The sequence below is a fragment of the Dama dama genome, chromosome 15, assembly GCF_033118175.1.
Source record: "Dama dama isolate Ldn47 chromosome 15, ASM3311817v1, whole genome shotgun sequence".
Taxonomy (NCBI): Eukaryota; Metazoa; Chordata; class Mammalia; order Artiodactyla; family Cervidae; genus Dama; species Dama dama.
In genome coordinates, this window is record NC_083695.1 from 93,868,584 (window position 1) to 93,887,980 (window position 19,397).

Here is a 19,397-nt window from a genome sequence, read left to right on the forward strand (position 1 = left end):
GCACCTGGTCCCATCTCTTCATGACAAATAGATGGGGAAATAATGGAAACAGTGAGAGACTCTATTTTCTTGGGCTCCAAAATCACTGCAGATGGTAACTGTAGACATGAAATTAAAAGATGCTTACTCCTTGGAAGGAAAGTTATGACCAACCTAGACAGCTATTAAAAAGCAGAGACATTACTTTAGCAACAAAGGTCCGTCTAGTCAAAGCTGTGGTTTTTCCAGTAGTCATGAATGGATGTGAGAGTTTGACTATAAAGAAACCTGAGCACCAAAGGATTGATGCTTTTGGACTGTGGTGTTGGAGAAGACTTTTAAGAGTCTCTTGGACTGCAAGGAGATCCAACCAGTCAAGTTTAAAGGAAATCAGTCCTGACTATTCATTGGAAGGACTGATGCTAAAGCTGAAACTCCAGTACTTTGGCCACCTGATGCAAAGAACTAACTCATTGGAAAAGACCCTGATACAGGGAAAGATTGAAGGTGGGAGGAGCAGGGAACAGCAGAGGACGAGATGGTTGGATGGCATCACCAGTGCAACGGACATGAGTTTGAGCACACTCTGGGAGTTGGTGACAGACAGGAAAGTCTGGCGTGCTGCAGTCCATGGGGTGGCAAAGAGTCGGCCATGACAGAGCGACTGAACTGAACTGACCAGGAGCTGGGGCTTGATCTCAGAATTGCCTTCCCTGGATTTTTAAAGAGGAGAGAATGAAGAACATAATAAATTATTCACAGAAAGGGGACTCTTTTACTCTTCAATATTCTAACTGAGAAGTAGTGACAGGACCTCCCTGGCAGAACTGGGGTGAGAACTGGAGATGAGGTGGCTGATGTTTCCAGTTGTATGACTGGGCTTCACTGACCCCCTGATGCTCTGTCTTTATGACTGACCTGGGGCCACAGCAGCCTGTTGTCTTGAATGAGCAAAGTGTTTGCAAATAGGTGGTTCAGACAGTAAAAAAATCTGCTTGTAATGCAGGAGACAAGGGTTCAGTCCTTGGGTTGGGAAGATTCCTTGGAGAAGGAAATGGCAACCCACTTCAGTATTCTTGCCTGAGAAGCCCATGGACAGAGGAGCCTGGTGGGCTACAGTTCAAGGGGTCTCAAAGAGTCAGACACAACTAAATACCTAACACTTTCATACCCACTGAACTCTGCAAATGCTGTGATTATTCATATGAACAAGAGCAGACTAAAAGCTATTCCTATGATTATACTCACTCAGAACCTGAAGTCATGTCAAGGGAGAGGGATACCATTCCACCCCCAGAGTTATGAACACGTAAAAGAATCTGCCTGCAATGCAGAGACTCAGATTCGATCCCTGGGCCAGGGAAGATCCCCTGGAGAAGGAAAGGGCAGCCTCTCCAGTACTCTTGCCTGGAGAAGCCCATGGATAGAGGAGCCTGGCGAGCTACAATCCATGGGGTTGCAAGAGTTAGACATGACTGAATGACTAACACTCATACCCGGTGTGATGTCATCAACCAGTCTTGCTCCTGCAGAGGAAAATGCCAAACCACGGTTCATACAAGATGACTGAGTTAGACATAGCAATGCCCAGAGTTTACTGTTCATCTCTCAGATCCCCTTCGTTTCCTGGCAGGATCTGGTTTGCTCATTTCCTGGAGTTACGAAGTGAGAACCATGCAAGTCCTGGCAGATGGCAGGAAAGTCAGGAGAGTCTCTGTCAGTTCACTTTTACATGATAGAATTTCAGAGGAAAAAAAAATCAAATTAAAACATTCATCCAATTAGTAAAATATATGGGTAGAAATGAAACGTTTTTGGATTTTTCTGACTTCCGTGATCCCTTCGGAATTCAATTCATCAACTTTGCCAATGTCAAATCTACCAACTCAGACCCCTGTGCCTAAGTTAATGATATTTCAACCGGAGAATTCGGGAGAATTGTGAAATTCATAAAAGATATATTTGAGACTCTTCATAATTATGCCAAGTATATCTAGATTTATCAGAACCACCTATATGGGGATGAGAAAATGTCATCTTTAACAGATAAGTTAATTAGTCTGGTAGCCTGAGCATTGGCCAGGGAGCCAGAAAGCTGAGCCCTGTTTCTCATCCCGAAGTCTTCAGTTACTGAACTGTGACCATAGCCTTCTCCCCTTCCCAGGCCTGCGTCAGTGCTCAGTAACCAAGGGACGCCTTCCAAGAAAACACCTATTGAAGAATTATGGGTATTACTTGATTATCCTCTTAAGATAAGGCATGCTGCTCCTAGGCTGATGGATTCTTCAGGTGACAAAGACAGGAGTCTCTCCTGACAATGGCAAAGGGCAGATCTTAAAGCCTCCATCCAAGACCTGGTCCCCTTCCAAGTGCTGGGCCCAGGGATTTATCCAGACAAAAGGCTCCCCTCCACCACAAACGTTTCAGCTGCTTTATGAATGAACTGCAGGCAGTGCAGATATCAAAGTGCATCTCCCTACAGAAAGCTCTTAATAATAATCTTTATTAAGCTTCTGTTTGATATTGTATTTCCCTATCTTCAAATTTTTTATCAGACCCACTTTAAGAATTAAAACCCTTTCAGAGTGGCTATTGTGGGACTCTATTTTAATTTTCAGTTTTGCCTCTTTTCTTTATAAGGAATGCTGCGGAGAATCAGATATTTGGCTTAAAACTTGTAAGTTATTATTGAAATTTAAGGCAGTGTGCTTTTGAGCTTGTATATCACTGCTTTATTATTTATTTAGAGGTATTGAAACATCTGTGTTAAAATTAAAAATGTAATATATAAATTCATCTTTCTTTGTTTACTCAGCATGTTTTATTGCACACCTGTTCTGAGACAGTCACTGCATTAATTTTCAGAAATACCAGAAAGAAATACATGCATTTTTTTCAGAGTTATTTTTTTTTTTTTTTGCCTCATAGTTCCAAACTCTTCATAACTCCTTATATTTGAAAAGTTACATACAACTCCAAAAACAGTTTCCTCTTCTCTCTTTTCTGTTTTACATCTATCCTTAGCATTTCAGTTGACACCAGAGACTTCTGTGGTTAATATTCCTAATTAATATCTGTTAGCTGAGAATTACCAACCTCCTAAACCACCATCTATAAAGTACATTTATAGGACTAATTTGTTTTTACTTTCATTTAGGTGCGCTAATGCAAATTAAAGACATTAACTAATCAGGCTTGAGAATAATTTATAAAGAAAAAGAAAGGGGCATGCCTCTTCCAACATAAAGTATGTGGGATTGCTACAGAAATGGCCCAAGTGAGCCCTACTGGTTTATTCAATAAGGGTCCTCTCAAATTCCATCTGTGAACATTTGGTCAGTCCTTTTATGGAAAAAAGACATTTCTCCAGGTTCATATTAATTTTTGTGCACATCTGCGCATTCACCTAATCCCTACCCACATACCACTTCAATTAAAATTAACAGAAGTCAAATCCTTGAGTGGTTTTAATTGCAATATGTAGATTATAAATGGCACCCATCTTTAACCACACAAAAACGATTTCTTCCTTGGCCTTTCTCTCAGGAATAATATTGAGGCACAGGGTTAGTTATTGTGGAAGAATTTTCATTTATTGTGTTTCGGCTCCAAATGATACTGAGACCTTAGCAGTGGGCAAAAAGCCAATCAAAATTAATGCAAAAGTACAATTAAGGAGTATTTTAAAGAAATGCCTTTTCATTCCATTCAAGGGCAGACGGCGATATGCGTTGCCAGAAAGAGGATAATGTTGGGCATGCTTTAATGAGGCAAGCATAATTATATGTCAGCTCTATAAATGATGCAGTAAATGGCTTTTTCTCTTAAGTAGGTTAAATATAGTCCTTACATCTGGATTAAAATAGTCACAAAATACTCTTCTCACAGATTCCTCAAAGATACACTTAAAATGCACCGCATCCAAATTATCCTTCCTTTAAGCTAGCAAAGGAAGATCTAATGTTCCCCCATTTCGTTTACGGGCATACCCCCTGTCTGTATTTCAGCTTGCTAAACATTTTCAGCTTCTCACTGATCTGTTGAATCTTCTTTATATGAGCAAATTACGAAACAATAGGCAAAACCACTACTAAGAGTTCTGCTTTTGCCTGTTTGTTTTGTTCACAGTGAAGATTTCTTTCTATGTCTCCTACCTCTTCAAAGCAACAAGTAATTTACCCTCGGTCAATTACGAGCAGAATCCCCACTACCCACCATCATCATTTTAATCTTCGAGGAGTAATTACAGCGTCTCAAATAAGAAGCAAAGATAAATAGAACCGGCCATTGAAACAGAAAATGTTAAAAAAGAAAAAGTCAAAGATGACACCCAGAAATGTCAACGAGGTTAATCACACCTAATTTGAAAAGGCGACTATAACTTTAAGAAAGCGGCAGGACTGGAGTCAGAGCGTAAGTTTTTATTTTACTACTTTATAGCCTGCTTCACAACTACTTGGACAAATACAAAACAAGAATTACAGTGCACCATAAGTTATTTTAATATCCTGTAGTGGTGCATACTTCCAGTGAAATCCCAGGACTATTATTACGGTTCTCTGTTTGTGTGAAAATGTCAAGTTGTTTCGAGTGACTACATACTCTAAATTATATATAACTCTTACTTTATAGCTAATAGGCACTAAAATTACCTTAAAACAGAAATGTAAAGTTATATTTTCATCCTTTTTGACAGATAATAAAGCTTATTTATGAGATGCAATTTCTCAAGCATTAAAACATCTCATGTTTACAAAAACATTAAAAAATATTATTACTTGGTATTTAAAGGAATGAAAAAAAGCAAAACCATTATGAAAATATTTGTCCTGCTCAGCGACTTTTCTCCTCTTTCAAACTGTTGTGAGTACATTTATGAACCTTACTAGCTTAAATAGTTTCAAAATTAAAAAGATTTGCAAGTTCAAATAGAGGCCAGTGATTTAAGGTCTGTCTCCTTCCATCATCTGTTGGCACAAAATCCCTTCTTACGTATTTTAGATGACATGTTGACATGGGATGAAGTGCACTGGTGTATTTTCATCTGGATCCCGACAAGACACGTTCCTTATTTATCCTATACTGGTTGGAGTTAAATGATATTTGGTTTTGCTCATAAACAAAGTTTCTCGTGTCTTCTCCTGTGGGATTAGGTTGCTTGATAAGCCCTTAGGTTTCTGCTTCCTCCAGTCCATCCATCCACGGGGCTGGTGGGAAGTGCTGGGGACCCCAGGGATGAGCAGGTCACACAGGGCGCCTGCTCATCCCCTTAAGACTGTTGATTCAATTGAGAAGGAAGCAGAGAAAGCCAAAATCTCTCCCAAAGTCACGTAGCTCTTCATGGTGTTTTCCCCTCCGTGCAGTGGTAGTGTTGTGTCTGACTCTCTGCAACCCCCTGGACTGTAGACCACCAGGCTCCTCTGTCCATGGAATCCTCCAGGCAAGAATACTGGACTAGAGAGCCATTCTCTTCTCCAGGGGGGTCTTCCCAACTCAAGGACTAAACCCAGTTCTCCTGCATTGTAGGCAGATTCTTTAGCAACTGAGCCACCAGGGAAGCCTGTGCATAGCAGTAAACAGGGATGAAAACGGACGGAGCAGAGCCTTCCGGCTCCAGAGACGGGTCCCGCCTGCAGGGATGAAGGTTACTCTGGCCAAAGGCTGACATGGACCCGCTCTGGCTTCTGGAGTCATGACTGCCTTTCTTCAACACATCAGCCTGGATGCAGCAAGCCACAGAGAGGGGCATCTCCTTCCTGGCCCCGCAGCCACAGTTCAGCCCCATTGCTCTCACAGCAGATCACGGTGGGCCTGAGCTGCCCACCCGGCTCCTGGGGAATGCAGGAAACTTCGTGTTCCATGTGGGTGACGGCTTCCTGGCCCTGCTTGAGGAGTCAGGCCCTCTGGATCTCTTAGCGAAGGGGATCCAGATCTTTTAGGCCTCCATTCTTGGTAAGGCCACAAAGAAGAATCTGAGGTCTTACCAGTTGCAAGAAAGTCTATTGAAGATAAGGAAGAAATAACAGAGAGGACACCTCAAGAGAGAGGCCAAGGGGGGCAATGGTCCCGGAAGGTTGGGTTATAGAGGTTTTAAGGCAAGATCATTTGCATAATCCCAGAAGGTCAGTTGATTGACAGTCTTGAATGACAGCTGTAGGTTATATAACAAAATGCTCTACTGCACACGTCCTTCCCACAATTCAGTCTCTTATAATTTCCAGTGGGCTTCCCTGGTATCAATGAATCCGCCTGCAATGCAGGAGACACAGGTTCCATCCCTGGGTCGGGAAGATCCCCTGGAGAAGTGAATGGCAACCCACTCCAGTATTGGTGCTTGGAGAATTCCATGGACAGAGGAGCCTGGTGGGCTACAGTCCATGGGGTTGTAAAACAGTTGGATATGACTTAGCAGCTAACAACAGATAATTTCTAGTAGTCATGTATGGATGTGAGAGTTGGACCATAAAGAAGGCTGACCACTGAAGAACTGACCCTTTCAAATTGTGGTGCTGGAGAAGACTCTTTGAGAGTCTCTTGGACAGCAAGGAGATCAAACCAGTCAATCTGAAAGGAAATCCACCTTGACTATTCATTGGAAGGACTGATGCTAAAGCTGAAGCTCCAATAGTTTGGCCACTTGATGTGAAGAGCTGACTCTGAAAAAGACCTTGATGTTGGGAAAGGTTGAAGGCAGGAGGAGAAGGGGACAACAGAGGATGAGATGGTTGGATGGCATCACCGACTCGATGGACACGAGTCTGAGCAAACATGGAAAATAGTGGAGGCCGGGGGAGCCTGGTGGGCTAGAGTCCACAGGGTCACAAAGAGTCAGATATGACTTAGCAACTGAACAAGAGCAACAACAATTCATGGGTATTTATGAGCGGTGCATGAGTCCGGCGGGTGCCGAAGGTTACTTAAGTAAAGGATAGTGAGAGGTGTGCACTTGTGCCAGAGGAGGGAAAGCCCACCAGTCAGCCAGTGCACAGCTGGACGTGGGGCTGTTTCTGGTTCCCTGACTGTTTTGGAGCACACATGGGGTGTATATGGTGCGGGGCTGGTGAACAGCTGGATGGAATTAGGCCATCATTGGACATTTAGCTGAAGGATCCTCCTCTCCTTGCTCTCAGCCGACTTCCTGCCTAACAAATCTACAGGCACCCCGACAGCGAGTCCAAGCCAAATTCAAGGGGGAAAAAACACAACAGCAAGGAATTCAAGAGAAGTAAGCCTTCCAGGGGGACCTGCAGGAAGGCACCTTCAAAGGGCAGCTGGGTGGACCCAGGGCTTGGGCTGCCCACTCCCCACACTCTCCCCCGCAGCGCCCAGATTTCCTAGAGCCACTGCCTCCCCCTACAGAGGATAGTCACCCTCCTTCCCAGAAACCTGCCAACAGGGGCTCTGGACTTTGCTCCTGAGGACAGTGGTATCTGCACCACGTCAGAGGCCCTGCTGGGAGAAGGCCCCGGGCTCCTCATTTCTAGGTTTCCAGGGAAACCAGTTCATCTTCCAGCCTACCCACCAGATCCCTGGGGCCCCCAGGTCCTGCCAAGAAATTCCCTTTTTGCTTTTGGACACCAGAGCTGCTTTTTCTCGCTTTCAACTAGAGAACCCATGCTCTTTGTGGCTGCCTGAGCACCTCTTCTCTGCTGTAAGCTTCCCGGCAAGGGGGCAAGAGGGCAGCCGGGCATCCTCTGTGTCTGAACTTCACTCAGGGAACAGAGACCTCCTGTTTCTCCTGGTTCTGCTGCCTACAGCCTGACCCATGTCCTCTGCAGAGCCCATGTCTCAAGACAACTTGAAGTCGCACCAAGTCCCCAAACCTCCTTCCCAACAACTGCTGGGAGCCTCACCAGCCCCACAGCCACATGGTCTATTTCAGGTTCATGGCCCCTTTTCTGCTACTTCTGCCTACAAGCCCTTTACTAGCAGGACACAGGGATCCTATACCTGGCAGGTCTATGCATGCGTACATGCTAAGTCGCTTGAGTTGCATCCAAGTCTTTGTGATCCCATAGACTGTAGCCCACCAGGCAGCTCTGTCCATGGGGTTTCTCCAGACAAGAATACAGGAGTGGGTTGCCATGCCCTCCTCCAGGGGATCTTCCCAATCCAGGAATCGAGCCCACATCTCCTGTGGCTCCTGTATTGCAGGTGGATCCTTCTACTGTCGAGCCCCTGGCAGGTCTATATTCTCCTCTGTCAGTGGCCCCTCTGCCCAGGCTCCTCCCATGACTTTGCCACCAGGAAGACGTTCCCATGGCTTCCCTTCCTGACCCACCTCCTTCAGAGGACCTGCACCTTCCTTCCCAAGAAAGGAGAGTGAAGCCCCTGGGGATCAGAGCCCCCAGGATACTATCTGATCAGCAGAAGGCTCTGGCCCAGGGAGACTTCCCACCCCACGTACCACCCACACCCGCCAGCCACCAGCTCAGCTCTGCTGCCCAGGGCAGCGGTGGGACTGGGCTCTGACACCATGGTCTCTGCAGGAGGCCCAGCGGGAGACCAGCAAACAGCAAAACCAGGACAAAATGTTTAGCTGTGTTTTAAAGACTAACTCTGATCACACCCCACCGACTCTGTTCCTCCTCCCAAGCCTTCATTAACTATAATCCAACTCATGGGCAGGAAAGGGGAAACCCTTCTCTTCTGTGTAAAAGGAGGGGGGAAATTCATAGCATTGCAGAATTTTGAAACAAAAAAATGTTAGGAAGACTCAAAAATTGTCAAGTCTATTTAGAAGTTCACCTGGAACATGGATGTACAGGTATGCACGTTTACCTGTCCACATGCATGGGTGCGGGTCCTCGTAATACTCATGAACAAAAAATATTCACAACCATTGCTAAGGAATCCTTTGATTTGGTTTGAAGTTAATATTGGGTGAACTCAAGAATGCAGAGATTTGCCTGTTGAGTTTACAAGGGATTATGTTCAACCTATAACAGCTGATGTGACAATTTTCCTGCTCCAATAATTAATGAAAGAAAACATGATTTTCTTAGGAGTCGATGTAACATATTTCATTATTTATTGACTAGATCCATGAGACGCTAATGAGTAGATGCCATTAGCCAAGGTCAAATGTGGTACAGTACAACCAGGTGTCTTCAGAATTTAGGTAAATGAAGGTGTTAATCCAAGTCATAAGGTATAGATGATATTCAAATAAAGGGATGTTAAGTACATCCACTTAATATAAGAACCGAGTGGAGCGGAAGTCCTTGTGTTGCCCAGGTATCAGCATCTTCAGAGGCAAAGGCTGCATCTCTCCTGACCCTTGATGCCTGGAGGGTTGATCTCCAGTCAGTTTCCCCAACAGCTAGAAGAGATTATATTTTAAGAACAGAATTCCTTTTTCCTACAGGATCTATTCCATGGGGTTGTTGTTGTAGTTCAGTTGCTAAGTCCTGTCCGACTCACTGCGACCCCACGGACTGCAGCACATCAGGCTCCTCTGTTCTCCTCTACCTTCCAGAGCTCACTCAAATCAATAACCCTTGAGTCAGTGATGCTACCTAACCATCCCATCCTCCTCCTGCCCTCAATCTTCCTCAGTATCACGATCTTTTCCAATGAGCTGATTCTTTTCATCAGGCGGCCAAAGTATTGGAGCTTCAGCTTCAGCATCAGTCCATGGGGTGTCCAGGTCTAACCCCTTCCCCACCAGCACAGGCGTGGCCTCCAGCAGGCCCAGGCCATTGGAGCACCATGTCCCCAGCATTATAACTGGTCCTGTGATTAGCTGTGGTACCCAAGCCAGGCTGAATGGAGCTCTCTCCAAGGTGTTAGCTCTCCTCTCTCTGAAGCTACCAGCCTTTGATGTGAGTGGCCATATTTTCTATTAAACTGGGGCAGGGAGAATGAAGCGAAATAGAAGAAAACCCACAGATGAAAAAGGCAAAGAAGATCTCCAGTGACATAGGCTCAACTCAGATCCAGCCAAATTCCTTGACCAATCCTGTTGAATTCCTACTATCCTGTAAGGATTTACAACACAGGATTCGGTCACTTGCAATTGAAAGGATCCTGGCTGAATGCTGTCCTTTGTAACCTTTCTCTCTCTCTCTTCAGCTTCTTTCACAATTCCACAAAAGTCAGAGACCCAATAATTAACACACCTGCTTTTTAAAATCACCAGCTCGAGTTACAGCAAGAAACCCAAGCACACAGCTTTCTTAAGCAAGTAGGGGCAGAGCTTAACTGTAAATAACAAAGGGTGTTGGTTTTCATGACAGTTTATCAGATTTAGGTTCTTAAAAAATTGAAATGAAAAGTAAATTAAATCAACAGAACAAGCACCAGCTGTGAGTCAAGACTGATTTAAGCTGAGAACTTCTGCAACATTAAGTTTCACCAGGGGATGTTCCGAGGCTAGCATTTGGCCTTTGGTGTTGGGGACACAACTGAACCAGAGACTCCAAATTCGGGGACTTGGCAGGATGTTGATGGGAGAACTTGCCCCAGGCCTTGAAGCACATTGTATTCCCAAAACTATGCCCCGAGGGAGTGCGGAGAGCAGCAGGGAGGGGACTTGAGCGTGGGAAAAGGGCAGAGGCCATCCCAGACTGAAGACAGAAGGCGGTGTGTTATGGTTCGTCTGTCTGTAGGTGTCACAGGCAAGACATCGCAGAGCAGGAAAGATACAGGGGAAGGGAAGGCAAGAAGAATCAGATGGAGAAGACGGATTAGAAGGTTTATCCTGAACCTACTCCTGACAGGCAGAGATTCCCCCAGGGCTGCTGGCTAGTCCGTGTCCACAAGTCAAAAGTGGATGGAGAAGTGGATGGCTGCCTACCTAATGTTTGATTCAACAACTCATTCAAAAGCAGGAAACCACTGGCCAAGGCTGCAAAAGCGAATAGCACCTTATTGATCGAAGTGCGGGGCAAGAGACTGGAACCAGGCAAGGGCTTTACAAGGAAACTCATGTAAGTGACTACATCGTTTGTGCTGAGGCTGTTAAAGGTCTATGCGAGGTTCGCTTCTCCTCGGGGGAACAGATTTTCCTTCTGAGAAAACTAAAGTGGGGAACCACGGAGGGGCCGATCAGTAGGTTTGGGGGAGTTACACGTGTGCGACATGTGTTATGACATGGCTGTGCGCCAGCTGCCACACTTGGACCCAGAGTCAGGGTCTGAGAAAGGAGAACGGTGTGTCTATGAGACTGAGCGGGGACAAGTACCCACGTTGTTTTCAACGATGTCTTTTGAGTATGCATTATTTTAGGAGAAATATATATCTTTCAGGGGTTTGAAGAAATTGTGAAAGCAGCATTTAACTTTTCTTTTTTAATTTTTTTTTTACTGAAGCATATTTGATTTTCAATGCTGTGTTCATTTCTGCTCCACAGCAAAGTGACTCAATTATACACGTATATAATCCTTTTTAATATTCTTTTCCATTATGCTTTATCTGAAAATATTGAATATAGCTCCTTGCTATACAGTAAGACCTTACATTGTTTATTTCTAACTTTTCTTAATAAACTGTCCCTATTTCTATAAAAATAGGAACACAGTTACATGCACACCTACACACACACGCATGTGTTTACACACATATGTTGCATGTATGTGTGCATGTGCTGTGAAAACGTGCTCTCACAGTCTCTTCAAACCCCTGAAGGATAAATATTTCTTCCAAAATAATGTGGAGTCAAAAGACCTCTGCAGAAAACAACGTGTGTCCTCGTCCCCCCTCGGTCTCATCCACTCACTGCTCTCCTTACTCACACACATGCATGCATACACACACGTACACACACATGCATGCATACACAGGCACACACTCACCTTCCGTTTCTGCTGAGCTGCTTCTGCATTCGCCTTCAGCTTCCTTCCTTCTGGTTGGATGACCCTGGGGGCTTTCTCCCGGCTCCGGACCCCACGGGCTGATGGCAGCTCAGTGCTGCTGGGGCCCTGCACCTGCTGCCCCGAGTCGGTCCCCCCACACGCTGCATCCCACGATGCTCTGGTCTAAACGTGGTACCAAGTCAGGGCCCAATGGGCACCCTGCCGCAGCCTGGAGGCAAACATTCCCACTTGCTCTCCCCAAGTGTGTGGACAGCTGGCCACGGGTGCTCAGATTCCAGACACACAGCCCGTCTAAAGCATGGACAGCCGCCCTAGTGACCAGGGGTGACATCTCTGACCTCACACTCCTTGCTGGAGACCCTGGATGGGGCAGAATCCTGCCCCTGAATAGAGAGAAGGCCCGGGTTTTCTGCTTTAGGTCCTCGTGTCTGCTCCTGACCTCCCTGAAAATGGAGCATGGCTCAGTGCTTCCTGCCCGCACCCCCGAGTCCAAGTGTGTGCTCTCTGATGTTACTGAACATGCGTGTCCTTGGAGACAATGACATGCAGCCCACATCACGCCCATGATCACTCCCTTGGCCACGACTCACCCCCTGGAAGAAACTGCCTGGTGGGCCTGGGGACCAACCCCTCTGACTTTTCTTCCAGACTTGTCACCTCTTCACATACCCACATTGTTGGCACAGGTTTCCTCTGCAGTTGACTTTTTTCATTAGATGATGTGTTCTGAGATTTCAGTAAAAGCTCCCAAATTGATGGGCAGGACTTCGGGTGGCTGATAAGAGAGATGACAACAGTCTTAAATGAGTCTTTTTCATCCGAGTTATTTCTACAAATATCCTTGTAAAACAAACCCATGCCTTTGACCGGACCAGCCACAATTCTTTCCAAATTTCTCGGAAACCAAAATGCACACAATTAAGTAGTGGACCCTATCTGAGGTTTAGGCGTGGGGCTTACAAGCAGACACAGTGGCCTCATAGCTGACTATACCCAGGGCCTGCTGCCACATGGACATCCGTGCAGGGCTCCCTCTATGTGATCCAGACCCCAGGCACATGGGCCCGGGCTGGCAACCTCTGCCAGACCTTGGTACCCTTCTGGCACTGGGTGGGCCTGGGGTCCTCCACTCCCTTCGTCTGGTCCTGATATGTCGGCCCAGATGAAAGCTAAACAGATTCCTGATGAAATGAAAAATGGTGTCAGCACTCACACAGAGCTTAAATTCAGGCTTTTCAGGAAACGTTAAAGATGAATGAATAAAGGTATTCCCAGTAAATCTTGGGCACTTCATCGATCATATGGAAAGCTTTTAAAATGAACTTATAAATATCTTAAGATGAGAGGATAAAAACTGTACTAGTTCAAAACATCGTTTTTGAAACTTTAAAAGCTTATCACATTAGCCAAAAATACAACCCTCTGCTAGAGAGCCTTCGGTGAGTAGAATTGAGGGCAAGTGCTGCTTCTTCTTACTTTTCTATACTTTGAGAATTTTCTGTGAGAAGCCTGAATTTTCCTTGTAAGCAGGAAAAAAAATGAAAAGTAATTGCATAGCTGCCTTAAATTATAAAATACTAATGAAGCTAAGACTCACACAACTTGGAAGAAAACTTTTAGCAATACTTAGGTGATGATACGGGCTTCCCAGGTGGCACTAGTGGTAAAGAACCCGCCTGCTAATTCAGGACACACAGGAGATGGGGGTTCAATCCCTGGGTCAGGAAGGTCCACTGGAGCAGGACATGGCAACCCACTCCAGTATTCTTGCCTTGAGAATCCCATGGCCAGAGGAGCCTGGCAGACTACAGTTCATAGGGTCACAAAGAGTTGGACACAACTGAAGCGACTTAGCACACACACACACACACACACACAGGTGACAATATATACCCAGAATATAGATTTCTAGGGAAAAAATTATTTTACTTGCATACAAGTGGGTAAAGTTTAGGGAAAGTATGCTTCTTTCTAAATATTACAATTGCCATGGAGAAGCAATAGCAATCTCTCTACAAAGTGTGTTTCTTGAGTCATTTTAGTGTGTGATTGCTCCACACTTAAAACATTGACCGCAGTCACTGAGGGTAGCATTTCAAATGCAGTCAGCTCACGCCTTGAACTTGTGAAAAGGTAGTTTTTTGTCTCTGTCCTTTGAGGAAGCGCGTGATGAGGAAAACCCAAGGTGTAATAAAGAAGGATGGTGAACCCAGTTTCATCTCATCAGTTAACTAGACCAGATGCCAGAAATCCTGTTTGATACAGAAATAAAAAAGAATATGTACCTCAAAATGCATGCTATCTTGTACACAACTATGTCTTACAATGGCATGCTCTCATAGGAAAGGTGGTCAAGTGTTTCAGCAGAGGAAGACACGTCTTTTCTCAGCCCTGGCGGTCTGTGGCTGGGAGAACGCTGCTGAGACAAGATGGCCATGCTCCTGGCTGATGCATCTCAGCTGAAATAGAGTTTCAGGTCCCCAGCGAGGTCCTGGTGACATGGCTGGCAACACTCGTTCTAAAGCGAGGTCTAAACAGCAGCTTCAGCAATTCTCATACAATTCATGGGTAAGTCAATAGACTCCATGAAGACATCCAGTCTAGAGAGTTCATCATGACCACCTCAATATGCTCCAGTGGGGTTTGTCATTGTTCCCACAGAGAGTAATGCCAGAAATGAAATGAACAAACCACATGATTATGCCAATTTCCCAATCGCAAGAAAATAGTTCAGGTGCTACAGCTGATGCTGAGACGCCTGGACAGTCATCTCTCAGACATGGGTCTCCAGGGTCAGCAGATAAGGCCGTGTCCCTCCAGAACCCCATCACCTGGCCCCCGGGGCACCCTACTGGCTCACGCCCCTCCCTGGGACCCCACAATCAGGAGGAGTCAGTTCCTGAGCATGTCAGAACCTGAGTCTAGAGCAGCTGGGGGCACAGGTGGAGGCCAGGGAGTAGAAATGACAGAGAAGGAGGCCCCCAGGTGGTCTGACCACACTTTGAGATGAACAGTCTATAAGCCACTGGGTTCTTGAGAGAGCCTGGTGCTTATGGAAGAATTTGGGGGATTTTTTCCCTGTTTTGTTTGTTTCTCCTTTAAATCTTTCATTGAAAAATAATCTAGGGAGCCCATGGGTCAAATATGTCACATGCTCTTTTCTGTAGATTGGTAGGGATTTGGCTCAAAGAGGCAGAATTGAAACTCATTCATGTAAACCTGTATTTCCTTACAAAGGACAGTCAAGTACCAACACCTAAGATCAGTGGTACTGAGTGACTCTTGACTGTGTGAGGACGCCTGATCATGGGCAGTTAACACTTTGCTGGAATCCCGTTAATCTACGGTGACAGAAGTTATCTGTGGCCTGAGCCTGAGCGCACAGGCTTACTGGCCAAGCAGAAGCAACTGTGTGAGACTATTTGCCTTGCCTGCAATTCACACTTGTCACCACCACGCCAACCACACTGGACATCCAGCCAAGAACTTCTCTTAAGGTCACCTCATTAGTCAAAGGGCCGCTGGAGTGTCCAGAGGAAGGGAACATAGAAGATGCTGCAAATTCCTGGAAGAGCCAGGGGAGTAAGCTATTTATTTATTTGCAAATAAAAACTTTTTCAGTTCAGCAGTAAACTGAAAGCAGAGCAGAACCATTTAAAATAGCTCAGTCACACAAAGTCATTCAAAAGGGAAGAGAGGGCCAGGCCATAGCACGGAAGCTGAACCCCAGCGAATGGGTACCACTGCCCAGGTTAGGGATTTCTAGCACGAAAGGCTAGGCACGTTCCATCTCTAGAAGTTTAAATTCATGTGGCACGATTTTGCAAAATTGAAACAAAATCACTGGCTGTGCTCCCTGAGACACGAGCTTCCTGATGATGAGCAGGGTGCCTGTAGGAGGCTGAAGGGAAGGGAAGGGGAGGCGAGTCCATCACTCTCTCTGTAGAAAATGCCAGAAGCAGAGGGGAACCCATTCCACGTCAACCAAAGAGCAAGTCATGGGAGACCAATTTGATTGCACTTCCCTGATAGAATTTCAAGAACTGCCAATGCTGAGTGCAATACACATCTTCCAGTAAAAGTTTAACAAAGCATTTGACAATAAGATCTATTAGACTGCAGAGCAGACTTCCAGAAGAAGTTGTGGGCGTGATCTCTCCAGGGAACTTTCAGATAAAACCAGACAAGCCATTCGAGGACACATGCTGCAGAGGACAATTTTCTTTTTAATTTTTTGGCTGTGTTGGATCTTCGTTGCAGTTGCGGACAGCAGTGGCCACTCTCGAGTTGCCGAGTGTGGGTTTCTCACTGTAGTGGCTTCTCTTGCAGCGGGGCACAGAGACTCCAAGCATGTGGGCTCAGTAGTTGTAGCTCTTGGGCTTAGCTGTTCCGAGGCATGTGGGATTCACCAGATCGGGGATCAAACCCATGTTCCCTGCATTGGCAGGCCGATTCTTAACCCCTGGGCCACCAGCGAAGTCTGACCATTTTTTTTTTTCACCTAGTTCCTTGATTTAACTGGACCACTTAACATTTTGGGGGGGAAAATGTGATAACCAGTTCTCTAAAGGAAAGAGAAATATGGGTTTGTTGAATACTTTTCAGCTTTTATCCCTTGCTTAGACATAGGAAAGTGGGCTCTTCTCAGATGGCCCCACTTCCCAGAGATAATGAGAGTGAAGAACCACCAGCCATGCCCACAGAGAGATTTCACCAACACCAGCCAAGGCCCCAGGCCTCTCCACTAGCTACCAAGCGATTTGGCCATGGGACCGCATGCAATACACCTTCCACCTGCTGCTTCACGGCCAACCCAACAGGAACGTTAGCATTTCTGGATGCTATCCACATGAAAATAAATAACTGTCACCATACCTCGACAAGTCACACACAACAGGCACACAATGTTGTCTGAAGCCCCTTAAATACCCCTGTGTCCAGTATAATAAAATATATAACAATGCATCATTTTCTATCATCTTTTCCCTTAACTAGCCATACAAATATTTAAAAGTCAGAACACTCCAACACTGTGTTTGTCTAGGATATAAATACTAATTGCTTCCCTAGTTGCACCCTACTACTTTTGAGGAGGAAAAAATGATTTTTTTTAAACCTTGCTGCAAAATATATGCAGAATTTGTTTTCCAATGAACGCCTAATAAGGCTACCTCTTAAGTCGAGATATGTAAAAAATTGCCCTTTTCACAGCTGATAAAATACAAATTAATCCTTAGAGGATTTAATATGTGCCTATTTATTACTTTCAAATCTGAATGTACCGTGGCAATTAATATGGCTTCCATTAGCCTGTGAGGAAATCAGTAACTTTGCCTTTGAAACTAGAAATAAATGCAATGTTGACCCTGTTTTAAATGCCTCCTACCTGTGTGTGCACACGAGCCCGTGTTTGCTTTCAAATGTGCTACTCGAGGTGCAGTTTGATGCCCTTCAGAAGATCACGATTGCCACGGCGCCTCTGTAGTTATAGCATTGCTTCCAGAATCAATTTGAGTTCCAAAAGCTTTAAATTGCAGTGTCTTCAGGGTATGAAATAATGTTGTTTGTATGCAACTGCAAGTTCAGTTTATTATGAGAAATGAAAACATTTTAAAAATTAAAGAAACATTTTTCTTTGTGTTCACAGTTCATTGTGTTAGTTTAACCCCCACACTTAACCTCCACAGTTCATTTTATAAACTCTCCTTTCGTTTGTTTTTGCATGCATGCAGACTTAACCCTTGATTATCCAGCTCTTTTTTCGAATACCAGTAAATGAAGTTTTTGAGAAGGAATGTGCATTTCTCCCATATCCTGGAAGTGTGTAATTGGTGGGATGCAGAGTTATGCAATTACATTTGCAGAAATTTGAGTGTTCCATACTTCTTAACCCACCTTTCTTAGAAAGCCACTCAGGTCTATTTTTAACCTTTGTTTATATAGCATATTTCAATTTTCTCAATTGTATTCAAAGCATCTGAGGCCATAACAACCTACAACCTAAGCCAGATTGAAGTTGAAATCTGTGTCATAATTTCATCCAATCACATTTCTCTACTGAGCATTTTTCAAAATGAGCTCCACATTTTTTTTCCACCTTGCCCTCAAAATTTTAGTCTACAATTAAAAGAGTCATTTCATTTTCTTCTTCAAAAAGAAGTCCTTCTAATCGTCACAGTGCTTATTCTTTAAGTATCTGGCAATCAGGCAGCTTTGACTTACATTGTTTAAGGGGAGGATGTCTGTTTGATATTCTGCTTTTGTGTATTCATCAGCAAAAGTCTATAGAATTTCCTGTAATGGTCTTGGTTTATTTACAGTTTGGCAGTCGTATTTGTTTAGGCTAAAAGAACGCCTCTGCGGAGTTAAGGCAAGCAGCCCTCTTTGCTCTGAGAATTATGTCACCTCTTCTGTCCCATTTCAGCCCATGGAGCTCTTTGACAGACAGCATGAACAAATCTGCATAAGGAAAAGTAAGTGACAGCTGGGGTCAGACTCTCTCTGTTTAATGACACTGCCAGTTACACATTTTGAATTGTTTAAATATGAGTCTACCGCTTCCACAATCATCATTTCACTGGTTCCCCTTTTCATACCCAACAGCCAGGAAACTGACACGCAATTACACAGTTGCTGATGGTATCGCCGCGCCGATAATTAAACCCGCCACCCGAGGACTGCGATCGCTAGTCTACAGCTGGGATGTCGTCAGGAGGCAGCAGCTCCTGCAGCTTTTAACGCCGGCTCCATACAGGTGGACCTCTGGTCCGGGCGCTAGAGAACCGGCCGGCCTCCACACATCATTTGCAACATCGCACACAAATGAAGAAAATCTATTAGCAATCCAATAAGTGGAATACAAACGCGATGACCCAAGGGTTAAACTGTCTGCTTGGACTCAGGAGTTGGATCTATTAGATATTGTTCTTTCTCCCCATCTTCGCTTCTGTATTTACCGAAAAGATCACCAAACGGTCTCCTACATCTGAGAATAGCCTCCAGTTTTCACCTGTGAGGTTGGAGCAGATGCAAAGACCATATAGCTAGGCTTGAATCTGTGGCTGGATCTGAATAAGGAAAGAGGGGAGACTCTGGGAGGTGGGGGAAGGGAGCTTCCCAGGTGGCTCAATGGTAGAGAATCCGCCTGCCAATGCAGGGGACGTTGGCTCAATCTCTGTGTCAGGAAGATCCCCTGGACAAGGAAATGGCAACCCACTCTGGTATTCCTGCCTGGAGAATCCCATGGATAGAGCCTGGCAGGCTACAGTCTACAGGGGTCACAAAACAGTTGGACATGGCTTAACGACTGAACAAGTGGAAAAAAAATATATAAACCCTTACAAGTTATTAGCTAAAAGTAGATTTAATATCTTGAGAGGCAATGAGATTGAGACAGGAGACTGGGTAGGGTGGGGGGGGGGGGACTTTCAACCTCCTGGGAGCTTAAGTGTAGTTCACACACTTCTGCCCAAGAACATGGTCCTGCTGATGGCATAGCGTCTGGTGACTTCTGACATCCCAGTTCCTCCTCCACCCCTGCAAGGACATGTGAAAGGGGCAGAAGTGTGAAGAGTTGCTAAAATAATCTAAATAGGGCAGACA

General features: G+C 45.0%; 1 long non-coding RNA gene across 1 annotated transcript; it reads left to right on the top strand.

Moving 5' to 3' along the window:
* The first annotated feature begins 10,560 nt into the window (after positions 1–10,560).
* Positions 10,561–19,169, top strand: LOC133070797 (uncharacterized). Its single transcript, XR_009696219.1, has 3 exons — positions 10,561–10,910; positions 18,116–18,268; positions 18,399–19,169. It is a non-coding gene; the product is annotated as an uncharacterized LOC133070797 (long non-coding RNA).
* The last annotated feature ends 228 nt before the right edge of the window (positions 19,170–19,397 follow it).